This window comes from Gopherus flavomarginatus, chromosome 1 (genome assembly GCF_025201925.1).
Source record: "Gopherus flavomarginatus isolate rGopFla2 chromosome 1, rGopFla2.mat.asm, whole genome shotgun sequence".
NCBI lineage: Eukaryota > Metazoa > Chordata > Testudines > Testudinidae > Gopherus > Gopherus flavomarginatus.
In genome coordinates, this window is record NC_066617.1 from 128,250,812 (window position 1) to 128,273,619 (window position 22,808).

Below are 22,808 nucleotides of genomic sequence, written 5' to 3' on the forward strand. Positions count from 1 at the left end.
ATTTCCAATTCTAGTTACAAGTATTTTACAAAGAAGTAGACTATGTGGCTCATACAAAGGTATTCATTTATTTAAAAGGCTATGAAGTGTTCTATCTGTGTGCATATGTGCTGGAACTAGGGGTGCTGCAGCACCCCCTGACTTGAAGTGGTTTCCCTCATATACAAGATTTACAGTTTAATTCAATGGCGCTCAGCACTCCCACTGTACAAACTCTTCCAACGCCCCATCTGTGTGACACCTATGTCGTTGCAACAGGTGTTGCAGAGCTGAAATTCTACTCATTTACCTCTTAAACTCCACCAACATTGTGAGTGATTTGGGAAAACCCCAGCATTCCTGACATTGGGAAGCTTGACAATGGATTCAGGACTGAAAATGCTGATGATTGTGTATTATTTCTGCAAGGGTCACCCATGCTAAATTTTCTTACCCATGCTATGGGCAGTGGTTCCAAATAACTGAGTTACCCAACAGGACCCCATTTACTGCTCTTGAAAATACTGGGTTGAATTTTTTTTAACTGTGCCTTTTCACAGTGTTTAATCCAGCAACTGAAGAGTTAATTATATGAGTATGTGTACACATGGATTAAACTGGAATCCATGAAAACTTCTGTCTTCATAACTTGGTTGTAATTGTACTGAAACATCAGCACACCAGAAGAGAGACCCACTTCAGTTAGACGACTTCCATTTTGGCACATCTCTGCTAAAAATATTGGCCCAGATACTGGGCAAAAGTGGCTTAATAACACCTTTAACCCCACCTATCCTCTCCCCACTGCTCCTGAGTTTCACTGTACAATCCTCAGATGTTATCTGGACAATTCTTCCTATTGATAAAGTCCACCCTGTAAAAAACCCAAAGCTCTTCATTTCTGAGGTTCTGCACCATTCAAGAAGGGATTCTACCTGCAAACCTATCAAGGGAAAAATAAAAATTACATCTCCAGACCTTTAATTAAAGAGGCATAGATATATCATTGTAGATTGTTTCCCATTAACTTTGATTAACCTTAAAGCATCATCTTATTTTTAATATGAGTATTATTACCAGACAAAGAACAAAGTATTTGATACTTAAACAACTTTGAAATGCAAATGTAATCTAGTGTGAAATGAATAGGAAGGTAAAAAAAAATGCAATTTCTTAATGCATTCATTCCAAATAATAATTTGTTTGAAAATAGTTGTTTAATCTCTATATTTTCATAAGAACATAAGAACAGCCATACTGTATCAGACCAAAGGTCCATCTAGCCCAGTATCCGGTTTTCTGACAGTGGCCAGTGCCACGTGCCCCAGAAGTGTACGGGGAGACTTTGGCAAACCAGTAAAGTGCCTGAAACCACTATGGCTTATTGTTAAATACAGCCTAGTCAGCAAGCTTTAAAAGCAAGTCTCAGTTTGACCAAGGCAGGAGGGGAGGGGGGCTTAGGGTGCCACAGTAAGGGCAGCTTGGCCCTGCGTCCTTCCTGATAAGAATTGAGTTAAAATTGCTGATACATGCATTGTCAAAGAGTAGGATATGTCCCAGGAATGTCTATTGAGGTCTCAAGGCTGCAAGTTCTGGAAGAACCCACACCTGGTTAATCAATAATCAGAAGGAACCTCTTGCTTGAAACTGCTTACTTAACAAGGTTTCTTTAATTACTAATGTATGAATAAGGGGAAAAAGCTTGAGACAGGTGGGACTCATTTCAGGACTTGCCTCTCCCTCTGGATGCATCTTCTGTTCCCCAGCGGCAGACGGGCTGCCGCTGTATTACTTGAAAGCCACACTCAGCTTTGGTAATTATGAAGGGTTGGGGGTGTTTTACTAACTTGTTGCGGACGTGTGTAAGTGCTTGAGATTAAGTAAAGTTTAGCTTTAAGTGAAAGCACTCTTGTGTTGTCCTGTTTGTGCCAGCCATCTATCGGTCGGACGGCCGTGTTTCCCCTGATTTATTTCCTGACACCTCCTCGCACAGAGTAAAGTTACCAAGAGCTTTGGGTTGAAAAAACACCAGGTAACAGAATTTGGAAGCCTCAGCGAGGAGTGGTGGAGAGGAAGGAGATGGATGGTACAAACAGTGTGTAGTTTGTCCATTGCAATAGGACGTAAAAGACGGCGGGGTGGGGTCACTCCCTACAATCTCCCGTGTCGCAGTTCGTGAGTTAATTTACAGATACATTCTGTTACTGGGAATCAGAACTCAGGCTGATTGCCTGCTTGAGTTGATAAATTATGTCCAGAGACAGGGAAGCAACGCCAGGACACAGCCCCAAAGCCCAGAGCTGCCAGACCTTACTCTGCCAACGACACTGTGCAGAAACTGGAGTCCCCCAGATGGAACTGATTCTGACTGGCCATCAGGAAAAATTCATCTGTCTTATTGGGAGTGGTGAGCACTGTATGTGAAGCATGTGCAGTCTGTTTTTGGTGGTGATTAAGAAATAGAGGTTATGTAGGATATTACTGTGTAAGGCTCTGTCACTGGTAAAAGACCCTGTAAACCTGCAAAGAATTGAGCCCTGAGTCCAAAGGGAAAGGAGTGTTTGCTCTGAGTCCACAGAGAAAGGGTAGAGCCCAGAGCCCATGGAGGAGTAGAGCATGGAGCAAACGGAGGGGTAAAGTTGGGTGCTTTTTGCCTGGAGCCCTAGGAACTGGGAAAAAGTGGGTGCCTATTGTGTGCAGGTAACAGATCTGAACTGATAAGAGTCTAACACAGTAAACAATAGCGAAGAACCTGTGCCTTCTGTCAGAAAGGGTCGCTACCTATCTGGCAGAATGACCACCCCAGAGCAACAAGAGAGAAAGGGAACAAAGAAAAGGGACCAGGACGAGTGGGGGCTAGTTGAGGAGCCCACCCTCCTTGCTAAATGGTTAGTGGGACAAAGCCTGTGCTCATGGGAAGGGGCAGTTCAGCAAGGAAAGCAGGATCAGGCCCAGACAAGCAGGCAGGCAACAGATAAAAAGATTGGAAAACAGGTTGGGAGCCCTGAGAAGCATAGTGGCAGGAATAAGGAAAAGAGTAAGTACAGGTATGGGGAATTCAGATACTGGAACAATACTTGGAATGGTGAAATCTGAGTTGATGAAGTTGTCATTTTGGGAAATAAGAAAGTGAGTTAAGGAAAGAGAGTGAGAAGTTAAATCTGCAGAGGCTGGAGGGAATTAAGTAGTCGAACCTTGTAAAAATGTTAACAAAGAAAAGTGTTATAGAAAAAGAATTCTTGGTTTCTTTGCAGCCATTCTGAAGGAAAAATGGATCCTTTTCCAAAGGAATGTGTGTAAATAAGCCAGACAGAAAGACGATCTGCTTTGAATCATTTGACTGAACAATTTAGTTAAATTCGCTAAAAGAACATAAGGGGTTTCTATCGGAACTTACCTGACCCAAACGTATAGAAATGTAATCTATGTACAGCTGTGTAAAAATTAAAACAGTGTAAGGGATGTTAAGCAGAAGAGTATGCTTGTATTTCTCTGTGTGTGCATAGATATACTGTGTAAGTGTGTAGAGTGTTTGGGACCTAGGCTGACACTCCTGACTTGTAGAACTCTGTTTTGTGGGTTTAAGATAAATTGGCTTTTGTTTTGTGTTAGTTTTAAATAACACCACTAAAAAGCCATCTGAATCTTTCATTCGAAGGAGCAAAACTGAGAAACACTTTTTGCCAGACACAGGTAACAAGTGTTACTTGGCTGTGGTATTTAGCATTTAACCCTTAACGTACCCCGATGCTTTATAAAGTTCAATAACTTTTTAAAGACCAAAGTCCTGGCAGCAGCAGGGCAGCCAGACCCAGGAGAATGTGGAGAATATCCGTATCCTTTTTTTTTTCTTTTTGTGGTAACAAAATAGCAAATAAGAGCTGTAGTAAAGGAATAAAAGATTTAAAAAGACAGTGGCCCTCTAGTTCAACAGTGGGGGTGAGGTGCACAAAAGAGAAGCAACATTAGAAACACCGAACATTAAGGTGACTCTGAGTAATCAGACTGTCACTTTGATGAAAATTCTGTGTGATCACAAAAGAAACAGTTACACCTTGTGTACAAATTGATATGGCTAATATAGTGTTCTAGAAGTTAAACTATAAAGGAATGTGCATGTATCCCATGACATGTGCAGTGTATATTGTAGGAGGGGTAAAAGAAATGCAGATGAAGCATGCTACTTAACTAAAATCCTATTAAGGCTGTAAAGGGAGCCACAATAGGTTGTGTTTTCTTTTTCAGATCACTGTGTGTTTTGGAAGCAGGAGAAAGCAAAACTTGGTGGAAGCTGATTGTGTCCTTTTTAAGACAAGGCCTCTAAGCTGCTGATGGCTTTGGATCCAAAAGCTAGCCAGAAAGTGTCTGTGAAAATGCAAATCACCTTACTGATAGAGGAAGGTGAAAAAAGGAGTCAAACCTAAAAATGAGAGGGACAGGTTAACCCTAAGTAGAAAAAATATTCTTTTTTGTGTGCGTGTGCAGTGCTAAAATCTGAAGCTTTTAATAGATTTGATGTTAATATTAAATATTGGGATAAATTTAATGTTAATAGGTACCCCTGAAACAATGTATAGTGTGTATGATTTTTGGAAAAACCTTTAAGATTTTGATGCTATGCTATGGTAATGATGCTTTTCAGCTATTGCCTGTGAATAAACTTATAGCTTAGCACAGCAGGAAAAAATTACAAACTTGGTCTGCTGTATAAGAAGGAAAACTGAGGTGCACCACCTAAGTTTCATAACAGAACAGAACAGATAATTTCCCCATAACCCTTAAAAGGTAGGAGCCATTGAAATCTGGCCTGACTATAGAACAAAAACACAAGAAAGTATGGGGGTAATTCCTCTGTTTTGTCTGTAATCAGCAGGGATACTTGTAAAAAGAAATGGATATTTTAAGCAATAATCTGCTACCCCAAAAGGGGTAGAAACGTGTTCTTTTTGTCTTTCAGAAAATCAGGAAAAGCTGGTACCAGCTGAAGAGCAACCCAGAATACCATGGATCTACTGTCATGATGAAGATTGTGTTTTGTGTTTTATGTTTTGTATTTTGTCTTGGTTGTTTGTCTTGTTGCTAGCATTGTTGTGTATTGTGTTTCAAAACAAGAAAATACTGCATTAGTCAGAAAAGGATGAACAAGCATTTTAACTGTATTTACAGAAAGGCCAGTCTGTCAACAGGGAAACATCCTTAGGTGGCAAAGGCACATTTAAAAGCAAAATATACATGAGACACAAGATGTATCTGTTGGTGGGAATAAAAGGATGGATATAAAAAGTGTTAAAGTACAAAGTGAGATTACCAAGGGAAAAGGGGTATGTAAAAACATTGATTACTAAAAGAATAAGACTTGCCAATTATTACTTCTTAGTCAACTTCCAGCATACAAGCCCAGCTGAATGCACCTGGGTGTTGTATGACATTGGATGTAAGGAAAGAAAGGCCCAATGAAGGTACAGCTGCCCCAATACTATCTCAGTGTGAACTGCTGAAGATTATTGGATTTTCCCTGGTATCCAGGAGAGGTGGGTAGCCTAAAGAAAAGGCTCCCAATAAATGTATTGAACTGCTTTGGGTGGAACTGGATTAAAAATTGGAGTGCTGGATGCTACTAACATAGAGGTATTGGCAAACAAATAAAGTTAGGTTATAAATGTTTCTGTATATTATAGCAATTTGACTTTGAATTTCATGTAGCTGAATTTAAATATAGTCAGTTAAAAGTGTCTTATACTTTGTATTCTATTGTAACACCTGTTCCCTTTGGAATGGATCTAACTGCTTTACAAACATTGTTTGTACACCCTGATTTACAGAACCAGTTACATACTGCAAAACAGGAAGGGTGCAGAGTCATGGTTACTGTGCATCATAATGCCAATGAAATTAAATGGGTATTTGCAAGAATTGGCCAAAGACCTGTCACACCACTGGTGAGAAGTGTTATTGGGATAGTCCCCCACTGGCACAGGCATCCTAAATTTAGCCCCACATCCCATCATAGTAATCTTGGAGTGCCAAATAGTAGTGGTTACCAGCCTAATGACATGCTGGACCTGGCACAAAATCTGGCAATTGCAAGTCCCCTGACAGATGAGTCGGTGATTACTGCCACCGGCACTCCTACACCAAGGAATCGAACATGTTGAACTTGTCGTCCCTCCCTTAAATGGGAAAGGAGGCTAAGGCGATCACTTGTCAGTTGCTGTGCTGGCGTGCTAAGTATGAGATGCCAACAAGGAGATAATTTGCTCGGTCTCAGCTCAGAACCTTGAGCTTTTGTTGGATCTCAACTCAGGTGCATCCAGACAAGGTGTGACAGAGATTATGTAAAGGCCCCCTTGTGTGACAGGAGGCCTTTAAGGAGGGGAAACTGTACAGGGAGACTTTGGCAAACCAGTAAAGTGCCTGAAACCACTATGGCTTATTGTTAAAGACAGCCTAGTCAGCAAGCTTTAAAAGCAAGTCTCAGTTTGACCAAGGCAGGAGGGGAGGGGGGTTTAGGGTGCCACGGAAAGGGCAGCTTGACCCCGCTTCCTTCCTGATAAGAATTGAGTTAAAATTGCTGATACATGCATTTTCAAAGAGTAGGATTTGCCCCAGGAATGTCTACTGAGGCCTCAAGGCTGCAAGTTCTGGAAGAACCTACACCTGGTTAATCAATAATCAGAAGGAACCTCTTGCTTGAAACTGCTTGCTTAACAAGGTTTCTTTAATTACTAATGTATGAATAAGGGGGAAAATCTTGAGACAGATGGGACTCGTTTCAGGACTGGCCTCTCCCTCTGGATGCATCTTCTGTTCCCCAGCGGCAGACGGGCTGCCGCTGTATCACTCGAAAGCCACACTCAGCTTTGGCAATTATCAAGAGTTGGGGATGTTTTACTAACTTGTTGCAGACATGTGTAAGTGCTTGAGACTAAGTAAAGTTTAGCTTTAAGTGAAAGCACTCTTGTGTTGTCCTGTTTGTGCCAGCCATCTATCGGTCGGACGGCTGTGTTTGCCCTGATTTATTTCCTGACACGTCCTCGCACAGAGTAACGTTACCAAGAGCTTTGGGTTGAAAGAACACCAGGTAATAGAGGGAAAGAACAACTATTATTTATTAATACCTTATCATATGTAAGCAGAGTCAGGATAAGTTCTACCCTGACATCTGGTGGAAAGAATGTCAGGCAGAGTCAGGATAAGCTCTACCCTGACATCTGGTGGAAAGAATGTCAGAGAGTGTATTTGCATAGGCACGCCTATCCTATCCCAGACTGCTGAGCTGTGGGACTGCTTGGTGACAAATGACTCACCCTCAGTTGGGTGGTACTTGCTAGACAAGGGACATGGGTTCCAAAACCCAGTGAATTGAGAGAGGCTGGGGACAGGTATCTGTGCCTGGTGGTGCAGTCTCCTTGTGGAGCCAGAAGCACCAGTTCCACCCCCTCCTCTCTCCACTGTGGAATGTCAGAGTTGATTTTTTTTTATTCCCTCAAGAATCTAAATACAGGTTACTGAGCTGAACTCACTTTGGGCTAATGGTGCACTAGCAATGGGGCTCCCCTACTAAGAGCTGAGATCACTAAGAGTTGAAATCACTAAAGAGCTGAAATAACTGAGCTGAGAGCACTGAGTACTGTGCTAACTAGTGGGGGAGCCTGAAGTTATACTGTGGAACAGAGCAGCTGGTGGAGTGGAGCAGTTGCGGGGACGGCTGGAGCGGATCACGGGACAGCTGGTGGCAGCGGAGCGGCTGGCAGAGCAGAGTAGCTGTGGGACGGGTGGAGTGGCCCACAGAGTGAGCGGAGCCGAGCAGTTTGCAGAGCAGCTCATGGAGCAGAGCAGCTGGTGGAGCGGAGCAGTTTCTGAGGACGGCTGGAGGAGCAGAGTGGAGCAGCTGGTAAAGCAGAGCAGTTCGTGGAGAAGGCAGAAGCAGAACCCACGGAGAGGCAGGGCAGTTGGCCCCGGACCACGTAAGGTGCCCCTTTCTACCCAGGCTGGGGGGAGGGACCTCTACAGATAAACTCTTGAACTCTGGGGTGGCATTGACCAGAGACTTTTGGGTTATTGGACTTTGGGGTGATTGGACTTAAAAGCCTAAGGGGAAAAAGGACAGTGCCAAATGTACTCGGAGGTGGGTTTTTGTTTATGGTTTGTGTTATAACCCTGTTTGTGATGTTTCTCCAATGGGATGCCGCATTGATTCCTTCCTTTATTAAAAAGATTTTGCTACACTCAGACTCCGTGCTTGCGAGAGGGGAAGTATTGCCTCCTAGAGGCGCCCAGGGGGGTGTGGTATGTGAGTGTCCCAGGTCACTGGGTGGGGGCTCGAGCTGGTTATCCAGGAACCCCTGGATACTGAACCCGGCCCTTGTTGCTGCCAACTCAGAGGGGCAGAAGGGTTACATTTTTGGGGGCTCATCTGGGATCCCTGGGTCAGTACCCCTCGCAAGCACCTGTTGAGTGTTCCACTGTATTGGGAAATAATTGTGTTTATATTTTGAGGAAACTACTGTTTGTATAATGGCTAATATGTCGGGTTTGTTGGGCCCCAGTCCTGCAGCCTCTAGCTCAGGGGCGGCAGACTCAGCCTATGACTGGGCAAAAGCACTGGGGCATATATTGGAAAAGATTGTGTTGGCCTATGCTACGTCGAACTCTTGTTGTAAGTTAAGGTTATTTGATAGGGAAGAGGAGTTTGAACTCTGGTCGGAGCATACTACTGAAATGCTGCGGGAGTGGGCCATACCCGATGTAGAAAAGCGACGATGTCTAATAGACAGCCTTAGTGGCCCAGCATTAGATGTAATTCGCACCCTGAAGCTCACTGACCCTGAGGTCAGTGTGAAGGACTGCCTAGAGGCCCTTGATAATACCTTTGGGAGCGTAGAGGGCCCTGAGGACAGTTACTGTAAATTCATTAATTCCCGACAGCAAAGGGGTGAGAAAATTTCAGCCTATATACAGAGGCTGGAGAGACTACTTCAGAGAGCTGTTATGAGGGGAGCAGTGACTGCTGAGCAGATGGATCAGACCAGACTGGCTCAAGTTGTAAGAGGGACTCAGTATCGGAACCCAATCCTACATCATCTCCGACTAAGAGAACGGCAGGAACATCCCCCAAGCTACTCTCAGCTGATAAAGGAGGTCAGGGAAGAAGAAAGGCAGGCAGCCAGCGAGTGTTGGGAAGCCCAAACATTGGAACCAGCCAGCACGATGCCACCGCCAATGGCCAGTGTACTGATGGTGAGCACCACAGAGGAACTTGCCCAACAAATGCAGGTCCTGACAGAACGGATAGCTGAGCTGCAAAGCATCATTGACCGAGCTAAGATTTCCAGGAATAAGGAGCCTCAGACTGTGATGATAGAGAAGTCAGTATCTAGAGTCACTGTCCCACCTCGCCGAATGGGGAAAGGACAATTCTTTTGCTACCGGTGTGGTCAGGATGGGCACAGTGCTGCTAACTGCCATAAGGAAGAGAACCCCTCCTTAGTGTATGAAAAGCTGAGGATTAGTTGGAAGAGATCCAGTAGCTGCCAGAAGGTCCGAGGACGGAGACCACCTAGGCCTAGAGGATTTGAAGATTCCCCCAAAGAGACCATCCAGCTGGGATCCCTGCAGGACTGATAGGCCCTCGAGCAGAGGTCATGGTGAGGACTGAAGGGGCGGAGTGTAAAGCCGTGCTTGACACTGGATCTCAAGTGACTATTATATTTCAGTCATTCTACCAACAGATGCTTAGGCACCTGCCCATACAGCCACTGACTGGCATTGGTCTGTGTGGCCTCAGCATGGATGAATACCCCTATCAAGGGTATGTCATAGTGCACCTGGAATTCCCAGAGGAGGTTGCTGGGGTAAAGCAAGAGGTGGACACCGCTGCCTTAATATGCCCTGACCCGAAAGGGACCTCTGATGTGTCTGTGCTGATAGGGACCAACTCCAGCCTCTTCAAGGTGCTCGCGGATTACTGCAGACCACGGGCTGGGGACCAGTACCTGAGTACCCTGATGATCTATACGCTTTGTGCTGAAGCCTATAGGAAAATTGAGAGCGCTAAAAAGGAGACATCTGAGCTACCGATTGGGGCACTGAAGTACATGGGTACAACCCCCTTAGTAGTGCTTGCAAGGACGGAGCAAGAATTACTTGTCATGAGTACCAGGCTGAAAGGTAGTAAAGGGGCATTAGCAATGATAGAGCAGCCGGCTGAAGGAGAGCTCCCGGAAGGAGTGCTGGTCCCCAGTGGAGTCATAACCCTACCTGCTGAAGCCCAGGAAAAGGTGACTATACTGCTTACTAATGAAACAAGTAGAGATGTTGTTGTGAGGCAAGGACAAAAGATAGCAGACCTCTTTGAGCCTGAATCAATTGTAAAACCCCAGTGTGAGACTCAAGTGCCAACAATAGACCTAGCAAAGTTTGACTTTGGAGATTCACCATTGTCCGAGGAGTGGAAAGATCGCCTAAGAAGGAAACTTTGTGAAAGATCCAAGGTGTTCTCATTGCATGAGTGGGATGTGGGATGTGCAAAAGGAGTAGAGCACAACATCAGGCTACATGACTCTCGATCTTTCAGAGAGAGATCTAGGAGGCTTGCTCTCTCCGAGATGGAAGATGTGCGACAACATCTTCAAGAGCTGGCTGCAGATGGCATCATTACAGAGTCCCGCAGCTCATACGCCTAGCCCATTGTGGTGGTCTGTAAACAGAATGGGAAAATCCGGACGTGTATTGACTACCGCACCCTAAACCGCCGTACTGTGGTTGACCAGTACACAATGCCTCGAGTTCAAGATGCCTTAGACTGTTTGCTGGGAAGCCAGTGGTTCTCTGTGTTGGATCTTCGGAGTGGATACTACCAGATCCCTCTGAGTGAAGAAGATAAGGAGAAGACAGCCTCCATCTGCCCATTAGGGTTTTATCAGTTCGAACACATGCCCCAAGGGATTTCTGGAGCACCTGCCACATTTCAACGTCTTATGGAGAAAGTTGTGGGAGACATGAATTTACTGCAAGTGTTAGTTTATTTGGATGACCTGATTGTGTTTGGAAGAACTTTGGAGGAGCATGAAGAAAGACTTCTTAAAGTGCTTGATAGGCTGGAGGATTATGGTTTGAAGCTTTCAATTGACAAATGCCAGTTCTGCAGGACCTCGGTGAAGTATGTGGGGCACATCGTGTCCCAAGAGGGTGTGAGTACTGATCCTGATAAAATAGAAGTACTCACTACATGGCCACGTCCAAGCAACTACAGAGAACTCAAGACCTTCCTTGGGTTTAGTGGTTATTACCGCAGGTTTGTGAAAAACTATGCTACAATTGTAAAACCCCTCAATGATCTTACCAGGGGATATCAGTCCAGCAAGGACAAATCTAAGACCAAGAATAAAAGGCCTTCTGTGCAGAGACACTACGGCCCCTTCGAACCCTTTGGGCCACGGTGGGATGAGAGATGGGAAAGGGCTTTTCGAGCAATCATTACTTGCCTAACTCATGCCCCAGTCCTAGTATTTGCTGACCCAAGCAAGCCATTTATCCTGCATACTGATGCCAGTTTGGAGGGTCTCGGGGCAGTACTGTACCAGGAGGTGGAAGGCAAGCGTAAACCTGTAGCCTTTGCCAGCCGAGGACTGTCTGATAGTGAAACCCGCTATCCCACCCACAAGCTGGAGTTCTTGGCCTTGAAATGGGCCATCACTGAGAAATTTCGAGACTACTTGTATGGGGCTCAGTACCAGGTGTGGACAGACAACAACCCACTGACTTATGTGTTAACAAGTGCTAAACTGGGTGCTACATGGCAAAGATAGGTGGCCGCTTTGGCTAGCTATGACTTCAGCATTCAATACCGATCAGGGAGAAGCAATGTAGATGCAGATGCATTGTCCAGGCGTCCACAGGCACCACGACTTGCTGTGATACCCACGGATGGAGTGAGAGCTATTTGCAATGTAAGTCGCTGAGAGCCGGAGGCCCATGAGAGCCTTCATGGATGTGTTGCTGAAACTTTGGGCCTACCCCCTGAATGCGTGCCTTCTGCTTCAGTAAACTATATTGCTTTGGACCAATCTCCCTTGCCTATGCTGAATACGGCTGACTGGCAAGAGGCCCAGCTGCAAGATATTGACATTCGTGATACACTACTTGCCAAAAGAGAGGGGCGAGGCCCAGCTGAGGTTGTCCCACCTACCCCAGAGGGCAAACTACTATTGAGAGAATGGACCAAACTAAAACTGATTCAGGGAGTGCTACACCGCACGACCACAGACCCTCTACAAAAGCAACGGAATCAACTAGTGCTGCCAAAAGATTACAGAGCCTTGGCCATGAGGGCCCTGCATGACGACTTTGGACATTTAGGGATGGAGAGGACCCTGGAACTTATCCGCAGTAGATTCTATTGGCCACGGATGGCTGAAGATGTTAGCAGGAAATGTGAGACCTGCGCGCGATGTGTTCAAAGGAAAACTCTGCCCACGAGGGCTGCATATCTGAAGAACATAACCAGCAACAAACCTCTGGAGCTGGTTTGCATTGATTTCTTGTCTTTAGAAGTGGACAAGAGGAATATTGGGAACATCCTAGTAGTGACCGACCATTACACGCGATATGCGCAGGCATATCCCACACGTGATCAGAGGGCCACCACTGTCGCTCGAGTACTGTGGGAAAAATATTTCTCAGTTTATGGATTCCCAGCCCGGATACACTCGGATCAGGGACGAGATTTTGAGAGTCACCTTCTGAAGGAGGTGCTGAGGATAGCAGGTATTAAAAAGTCGAGGACAATGCCTTACCACCCACAAGGTGACCCTCAGCCAGAGAGGTTCAACTGAACCCTATTGGATATGTTAGGGACTTTGTGGCCAGAGCAGAAGGCAACCTGGAGCCAACATGTTGCATTTCTGGTGCACGCCTACAATGCCACAAAGAACGATGCTACGGGGGTCACCCCATATCTCTTGATGTTTGGGTGAGAACCAAGACTACCCATAGATTTGTGCTTTGGTGTATCAGAGGATGGCGATAGCTATGAAACCCATCAGCAATATGCATCCCAACAACGAGAAAAGCTACGAGATGCTTATCACTTAGCTACGTCTGCAGCTCGGAAGAACGCAGACCACAACAAACAGCGATATGATGCTAGGGTGCGTCTGCAAGAGCTCCAGCCAGGGGACAGAGTCCTGCTGCGAAATTTGGGTATTGCTGGCAAACACAAGATAGCTGACAAATGGAAGGCAATACCTTACTTAGTGATGGAAAAGCTAGGAGACCTGCCGGTCTACAAGATCAAACCTGAGGAGGGTCCAGGGCAGACCAAAACCGTGCATAGAAACCTTTTGCTCCCTGTGGGAGAATTGGTAGGCAGCCCTTATGAGATGGGCCACAACAGGGCAACTGGGCAGAACGAAGGTGCTGTACCAAAGCCGCCTTCCAACATGGACAGCCGGCCTCCTGCAGCTAACCTACCCCTACTCAGCACATCTGACAGTGAGTCTGAGGAGGAAGACACAACCATGGTGTATCCTGGGATGAAGACAAGATTTCAGTCTCGATCCGCTGAATCAGAAGAGAGCACATCCTCTTCCACCCTAAACCCTATGGCAGAAGTATTTAAGCCCATTCCTGACATCCCTGAGCCACTGGTGGGACCCCCGTGTAATGACTTACACAGGCTATTGGACAGTGGTGACATACAGATGGAGGATGTCCAGAGCACCTGCGACCCTCCACTGTTAGAACTAGAAATGCAGGAGCCTATGCCAGTATCTGAGGGGAACTCACAGGAAACCTCCCCATCCGGCACTCAAGAGGATGTCCCCCCTACCATAGCAACAGAGATTCTCAATAGGCGAGACAGGGTAATAAGACCAGTGAAACGGTTAACTTACGATGCACCTGGGGTGATTAGTGAGGAGCCTATACATTTAGCACACAGGTTTGTGAAAGCTAAAGTAGGCTATCTAATGCCTTTTGGAGGGGATCAATAAGTTGGTATAGTAGGGAATGTGATTTGTCGGGACGACAAATTCTTGGCTGGGGGGAGGATGTAAGCAGAGTCAGGATAAGTTCTACCCTGACATCTGGTGGAAAGAATGTCAGGCAGAGTCAGGATAAGCTCTACCCTGACATCTGGTGGAAAGAATGTCAGGCAGAGTCAGGATAAGCTCTACCCTGACATCTGGTGGAAAGAATGTCAGATAGTGTATTTTCATAGGCACGCCTATCCTATCCCAGACTGCTGAGCTGTGGGACTGCTTGGTGACAAATGACTCACCCTCAGTTGGGTGGTACTTGCTAGACAAGGGACATGGGTTCCAAAACCCAGTGAATTGAGAGAGGCTGGGGACAGGTATCTGTGCCTGGTGGTGCAGTCTCCTTGTGGAGCCAGAAGCACCAGTTCCACCCCCTCCTCTCTCCACTGTGGAATGTCAGAGTTGATTTTTTTTTACTCCCTCAAGAATCTAAATACAGGTTACTGAGCTGAACTCACTTTGGGCTAATGGTGCACTAGCAATGGGGCTCCCCTACTAAGAGCTGAGATCACTAAGAGTTGAAATCACTAAAGAGCTGAAATAACTGAGCTGAGAGCACTGAGTACTGTGCTAACTAGTGGGGGAGCCTGAAGTTATACTGTGGAACAGAGCAGCTGGTGGAGTGGAGCAGTTGCGGGGACGGCTGGAGCGGATCACGGGACAGCTGGTAGCAGCGGAGCGGCTGGCAGAGCGAAGTAGCTTTGGGACGGGTGGAGTGGCCCACAGAGCGAGTGGAGCCGAGCAGTTTGCAGAGCAGCTTATGGAGCAGAGCAGCTGGTGGAGTGGGCAGTTTCTGAGGACGCCTGGAGGAGCAGAGTGGAGCAGCTGGTAAAGCAGAGCAGTTCGTGGAGAAGGCAGCAGAACCCACGGAGAGGCAGGGCAGTTGGCCCCGGACCACGTAAGGTGCCCCTTTCTACCCAGGCTGGGGGGAGGGACCTCTACAGATAAACCCTCGAACTCTGGGGTGGCATTGACCAGAGACTTTTGGGTTATTGGACTTTGGGGTGATTGGACTTAAAACCCTAAGGGGAAAAAGGACAGTGCCAAACGTACTCGGAGGTGGTCTTTGTTTATGGTTTGTGTTATAACCCTGTTTGTGGTGTTTCTCCAATGGGATGCCGCATTGATTCCTTCCTTTATTAAAAAGATTTTGCTACACTCAGACTCCGTGCTTGTGAGAGAGGAAGTATTGCCTCCTAGAGGCGCCCAGGGGGGTGTGGTATGTGAGTGTCCCAGGTCACTGGGTGTAGGCTCGAGCCGGTTATGCATTGTGTTACTGAAACGGAACCCTGGATACTGAACCCGGCCCTTGTTGCTGCCAATTCAGAGGGGCAGAAGAGTTACACATATATGGTATTGGTCACAGGAGAGTAATAGCAACAATATTATACACACTTTCATTTAGGATGAAGCTGAGGTTACCTGAATTATTTATTCAGTGCTTTGTTCAGCTGAGCTCTTCAGACAGACTACCATTCATTCATCTGCATGGTAAATATTCATCTCATTTGCAGCTAGCAGCCTGCTAATCAGTTGACTGCTCATTGCAGCTGACCACTTCCACCAACTAACCTATACTTGATTGCATATGTCAAATAATTAATCCTTTCAGTCGATCTCTTGATCAAAAAATATTCAACATTTCAATTACTAGCTGTACTCACCTCTAGGTGAACTCTAATTGATAACTTTGGCTGGGCACTCAATATATATTTTCCATGTGCATATGGAGAGCTTTTGTACAGGAGAAATTTTTAAAAGTAATAATGTGAATAGCATAAGTGAAGTAAGAACTTAGCACAGAAGGAAAAACAGTTTTTTCAAGCAATACTAACATCTTCCCTGTTACTCATATCTGTATCCCGAAGATCATCTTTGACTATGTCTACTGTTATGGGGACATGTAGAGTACAGGCACTATATTTATAGCTACACATAACAGTGAAAGGCCCTTGCAATGGGTAGGTTGTGGGGAAAAATCTCCTCTCCCTACTGCTAAAGCCTTTCATCATAGGGAAGAAAGACTCCAGCAGCAGGGAGGAAGCAGGACACTACAATGCTAAAGACAGCAGAATACAGTGGGAGGCACTGTTGAATGTGTAGAGAGACCATGGTGAGTATATATCCTGAAGGTTAATGCATATAAGGCACTCTACTCTCCTAAGAAATGCCTTTCTATCTACACTTCTACTTACACCTATGTGAGCTGGGCATGCAGTGTCTGTACCCCACATGCTGGCATAAGTGTAGATGTAACCGTAGACTCCACCATTTCCCCAGCCCTACACATTTAGGCCACTTCCAATTCTTTCCACTTCTTTCTCTCTAAAATTTGTATAATCTTATCTTCTTTTTTTTGTGTCTACACAGCTAAAACTGTTTTCCAGGCCCTTATCCCACTTCTTGATTACTACAATATCACTCACTCTTGGCCTGCCTAACCATTATCAGCCCAATCAAGTCCATACAAAACTCTGCTGCTTAGATCACCTTCTTTGATCATCACTCTGACCCTGTCACCTCCAGCTAGAAATTGCTCCACAGACTCCTCCTTTTACAAGATTTTTGTCCTCCTTTTTATAATTGTTCAGAACTCTGCCTCTCCATACACCTCTGCTCTTATCTCCTGTTGTGTGGCCAGTCTCAATCTGTGTGTCCACTTCTCCTAAAATCATATCACTGCCTTGTTTCATGCAACCCTTCAAGCTTATAAAGCCCTCCATGACCATCTCTCCTCCTTTGGAGCCACAGCAGGGAATGTGTTATTTTTATGTAACAATTAAAAAAAACAGACTCTATATGCTTTATCCTTTTCCTCTCCCTTCAGATATTGCTAATCTTCTCAGATTGTAATTTCTTTGAGGCAGGAAGTGCACAACACATTGACAGCCTATTGAAATAGAAATAAATAAATAAAATTAATGGAAGTACCTACCCAGAACCCTAGGGGGCAGGCAAACATTACAAACTCATGTTAGCTCAAAATGACATCCTCACCTACTAAAGTAAATGTCTCCCATGCCACCTGCTCCCAGACCCTAATCAATTCCCAAAGGAAAAGCCTGGTAAAAGCGATGAAACTTCCAGTGGAATTAAATACCAAATCCAGGTTCTGTTAGTCCCAGCCTGTTGCCCATCCCATATGAATAAGGAAGGGGTTAACTCAAACCCTTCAGTTGATAACCACAGCACCAGAATCACACAGAGAATCAGGTGGTCCCTAAGCACCTGATCCAAAGTCTGCTGAAGTAAATACAAGCCCTTCCACTGATGTAAGATCAGGGTTTCTCAAACAGGGGTCATCGCTTATGTAGGGAAAGCCCCTGGTGGGCCGGGCTGGTGTGTTTATCTGCTCCGTCCACAGGTCTGGCCAATTGCAGCTCCCTGCTCCGGGCAATGGGAGCTGCTGGAAGCGGCAGCCAGTAAGTCCCTTGGCCTGCACCATTTCCAGCAGCTCCCATTGGCCTGGAACAGCAATCTGCAGCCAGTGAGAGCCACAATCTGATGGACTTGCGGACAGGGCAGGTAAACACACCGACCCAGTCCGCCAGGGGCTTTCCCTACACAAGTGGCAACCCCTGTTTGAGAAATTCTGCTTAAGATAAAATGGGTTATGTACTAGATGTTTAACTGTTATTAAACATTAAAATACTGCATATATAATTTGTACAATAGGCATGGAGCAGTTTGACCAGTACTTGGAAACAGAGGTGGCGAGTTATGTGGGCCCGTGGTGCCCATGCTCCAGGAATATTCAGGGACTGGGGTTCCAGCTCCACCAATGTTCGGGGCCGGAACTCTCCCCCAGCCATGCCTGCTGCCCCCATGTGCCTCCCCTGGAGCATCTCCTGGCTCCACCTGCCACCCCTGGATGATTTAAAAGGGCCCGAGGCTCCCAGCTGCTGCCGCCACCACTGGCAGCGCAGCTGGACTAAGGTGGCTTCCTGCCTGCCCTTACTCCACACTGTTCCCAGAAGCAGCTGGCACATCCCTGTGGCCCTGGAGGCATGGATGTCTCCATGCGCTGCCCCTGCCCCAAGTGCCAACTCCACAGCTCCCATTGGCTGGGAACTACAGCCAATGGGAGTTGTGGGAGTGATGCCTATTGACAGTGGAGCTCAGAAACTCCTCTGGCACCCCCAACCTAGGAACCGCTGCCAGAGAGGTGTACTGGTTGCTGGGCACCATCAAAAATTATAAAAACCTGCCACTCCTACTTAGAAACCATTTTTTGTCAAGAAAAGTATATATAGTAAAAACTTATTCTGGTAAATATTTTAATTCCATTCTGTGGTGGTAGAGTACATTATATGCTACCTAAAATTTAACAGAGATTTTTTAAAAAGCTGATTGCCTATGAGAAACTACCTCTTAGGCATACCATATTTAGATAATCAAGGAGTCTCAGTATGGGGAAGCAGCATACAGTTAAAGAGGTAACTAACATTCCATTAGGGCATCAGTTTTGACTACAGCTGGGGAGAAATTTTTCATGGAAAGTTTTCCTCTGGAAAATGTCATTTTTGACAAAACCATTTTTTGTGTGTGAAATTGTGATTGTGATGAACTTCCTGCAGAATCAAAAAATGTTTGTTTAGCAAAATTTCGTTTTAAGAAATCTCCAAATTTTCTTTAAAATGCAAATTTTCATTTAAAATGTATGACATGTCAATAGTAGTAGTACATAATTACATGTCATGTGAGGTCATATCACATGTCATGGCATAATATGAAATGGTATTCTGTGTTACTACTGACAATTTGAGATAGAGTGTCATATACATATATAGATTTGTGTGACATTAGGTGTATATATTCTATTAATTTATTTTATTGTTATATTTTTATTTGAATTTTGAAAATCATTCGGAACAGCTGCTACTTAATACAAATTGAAATATCTTATCACATTTTGTAGATCAAAGTGTCACCTGTTTGTGTGGTAAGGAATAGTTTGACAATTTGACACTTTCAACAAGAAAATAAGATAAAAGGTCAAACTGTTTCCTTACAACACAATCAGGAAACATCTTGATCCAGAACCTATGATAATGTGTTTCTGTCTGTATGAAGTAGAAGCTGCCCTTAATTTTTTTAAATAAAATAAAAATAAAGTGGACTAGAACAGAATACTTGGACTATATCATGTCATATGACATTATTTCATGACATGTCACTAGTAATCATAGAATCATAGGACTGGAAGGGAAGTACTGGAAGTATTATCTAGACCATTCCTGACAGGTGTTTCTACAACCTGCTCTTAAAAATCTCTAATGATGGAGATTCCACAACCTCCCCAGGCAATTTATTTCAGTGCTTCACCACCCTGACAGTTAGGAAGTTTTTCCTAATGTCCAACCTTATCATGATGAGTAATGTAATGTAAAATAATAAAAATACTAAAATGGAAAATCAATAACTATTAGAAAAAATATGGAAGTTCAAATACTTTCCCCAAACAAAAGTTTCAAAACATTTTTTCAGAATGTTCATTACACAGGAAAGTTTTAAAATATTTGGTTTTGTTCTGTTTTAGAATAAAAACAAATTCTGAAATGACAACAATTCCCTTGAAAGAGAACTTCTGAGTTTTGACCCGCTTTAATTTTTATACCCTCTTTCCCAAACTTTGCCAACATTTAATCAATTTGCCTGAAATTTTACAAGTGTGATCTTATGCCAGGGTGGGGATTATTTAGGACATTTGAGGCAAGTCAGACAAGATACTTAGGAGCTATGAGAATTCAAATGACAAGTTGTATCATTTCATGAACAGTTTCAAAGTTTTTGACTTGCATTATCATAAAAATGGCCTCGCCTAGAAACTCAAAGTTTGATTTTATCCGATGGCCTGACTTTGACTTATCTGACTACCAGCTTCCTGAAAATAGTCAAATATTTTGATGCTATATGTTCTACCCTCCTCTGTTCACTTTCCACCACTCCAAGTAGTTTAAAGACTACTTGAAAGCTAGCTTAAACTGTCAGCTAACAATTCCTCTTACATGGGGGAATTTCCAGGCAGTATACAGCTGATGTAGCTAGGTCTATACCATAACAGCTGCAGCTGTATGCAGTTCTGAGGGAGCACAAAAGTGGCTTGGAGAGATTCTGCAACAAGCATAGCTCGGCACACGCAAGGATCTGGTCCTTGAAATTGCTTGATAAGATTTATGTGAACTTCAGAATGGCTGCACAGTTCTTTTCAGATATTACAATCAAGGCCTTGTACAATCTACTCCACAACAATGTAGAACTCAAATCTTCAGCAAGGATCCTTTGTTTCTGCATCTCTCCTCTGCAGCGCCCTGGAAATTCTGTGGCAGCTTCAGTTAAATTTAAAAATTGAAGGGTTTGTTGGCTTAAATCTGACAATGGACAATACAAGTAGTGCAGTGTTCCTTGGGTCATTTATTAGGAAATAAAATATGAATTTAGTTGTTCTGCTCTTAAATAAGCATTTTCAGTGTGTGCTGCAGATTTTCATAATCATGGCACGTAACTACATTCTTTAATGGACCAGGACATAAGCGGTCTGGCCTAGTGGTCACAACTGGGCTGAGGCCTGCCCACCAGGGATAGTAGTCACCGGGTGGGAGCTGAAGGAATTGCAAGAGCAGGGCCACCCAGAGGATTCAAGGGGCCTGGGATCCTCGGTGTCGGGTGGCCCCTGCTTCAGTGGTAATTCAGTGGCGGGGGGTCCTTCTGCTCTGGGACCCGTCACCGAAGTGCCCCAAAGAACACGGCGGGGGACCCGTGCTGCCAAATTACCACCAAAGACCCAGCTCTTCGGCGGCGAGTCCTGGGGTGGAAGAACCTTTCCCTCCCCGCCACAGGTCTTCAGGGCACTTCAGTAGCGGGTCCCAGAGCGGAAGGACCCCCCGCTGCTGAATAACCACCAAAGACATGGAGCGGAAGAAGCTCCGGGGGCCCCGGGCCCTGCAAGAGTTTTCTGGGGCCCCCAGAGAGAGTGAAGGACTCCGCTCCAGGGGCCCCTAAAAATTCTCGTGGGGGCCCCTGCAGGGCCTGGGGCCTGGGGCAAATTGCCCCCCCTCCCCGGGCAGCCCTGTGCAAGAGCCAGGTTCCATAAGCAGGAGTTAGGGTCAGAGTGAGGCCAGGGTCAAAGACCAGAGATCAGAGGCAGTACCAGATTAGAATTAAGGCAGGAATCAGAATCACAGTCAGAGTCAGGCTGGAAATCAAGCAGAATCTGGCCTTGCAACAAGCCAAAGTCTGGGTGGTTACCCAGACAACTTCCTAGGCCAACCTCTGGGGTAAAATGGGGGTTTGGCCAATCAGAGAGTCACAGGGTACCGTGACTCTTAGTCTCTTGGGTGGCACGTCTTGCAGCACCTACTCTCCATAGTATTCCCTCACGATAGCTTTGTGTGGTTGTCCAATGGCACTGTGGGAATATCAGCTGTCCCAGGATCTGCAGACCTGGGTTCTAGGTTGTGGGTCCTTACACAGTCTAGAAGTTACATATCCAGGCAAAAAATTCTCTCCACATCTATAGCCACAGAAGGGCATTCTTGAGTGGGAGCTGGTGGCCAGAGTGCATGGTCCTCATTTGGTGTGCTTACGTCTTCAGCCTAAACAGCAGCATATACATCCAGAACCTCACACATAAATTATTACTGCTTAGAGAAGGAATACATTGTGTTGGGAGGAGGGGGAGAGATCTGTGCAGGTGGTAACTGCTAGTTAGAACAGACATGATAATAATTCTGGTTTTGCTGTATATCAGTCAGTGCATGCTATTTTTGTAGAGTATTTTCAAAGGGACAGAATTTGACACCTTCCTTGCAACTTATATGTTCAACCTCAGAATTTAGTACATTTTATTGACATCTTCCAAGGAACAAGTGGTCTGAATGTGAACAGAAAATTTCCCGAAGTTCAGTGGTGTTTAGATTCACAAGGGTTGGTTCAGAGCCACTGCTAAAAAATATTAATATGAAAGTTCTTTTTTTAAAAAAAAGCCACTTTCCTCTTCGTACCTTTTATTTAATTATTATAATAATTATTATATTCTGAGAATGTGATTTAGTTCCATATTGTCTGGAAAGGACAGCAGAGGGCAGATGTGGTTTTATAACAAATGAGATCTGACACAGAAGAGAAAGTTTTCCAGAATATAAGCTTTGGTGTCTTCTTTTGGGATATTCAGTATTCATATCAGGTTAATAACTGGTATCAAATTATTAGGCAACAAGACTGGCATTGCCATTAAATGGTGATATAGATACTGCATTTACAAAACATCTTTATAAGAATGTCACTCAGAGAACAAAAAAATACTGATATTCAGATTTAAAACCTCTCCATTATAAAATGTTTTCATTAATACAGTACCTTGAGAAAGATTTACACGCAATTAAACTTCACATCATGCCTCCTTTGACTTCACAATCACTAGACCATTCTTCTGGTCTATAAAGGTATATTTGTATTGCTGTGGCATTTGCTTTAATAAAGTATTAATTTAAACCTTGTCACTGGTTTTTGATTCTCAGAGATCTGTGATATCCCAAATGTCTTGGGTCATAGAGCCCCTAATTTAGCAGATGTTCACACCCTTCTCAGAAATGTCTTTAATTGGACCCAGTAAATAGTATATACTCAAATGCTTTGCTCAACTGAGGTCTTAAATAGGAAGACAAGGGGCAGTTGGAGCTTCATGGAACAAGAGGATCGCTGAATATATATTGTCTTATTGTTTATCTTGAAGAGCACACATGGAATTTTCTAAGATTTGGGTGAACTTTCTCATTAGAGGGTTGCTGA

General features: G+C 44.7%; 1 protein-coding gene across 11 annotated transcripts in view; it reads right to left on the bottom strand.

Moving 5' to 3' along the window:
• LMNTD1 (lamin tail domain containing 1) overlaps nucleotides 1-22,808 on the bottom strand; it is a 334,417-nt gene that overhangs the window by 79,333 nt on the left and 232,276 nt on the right. The gene's annotated exons all lie outside the window — the stretch shown is intronic.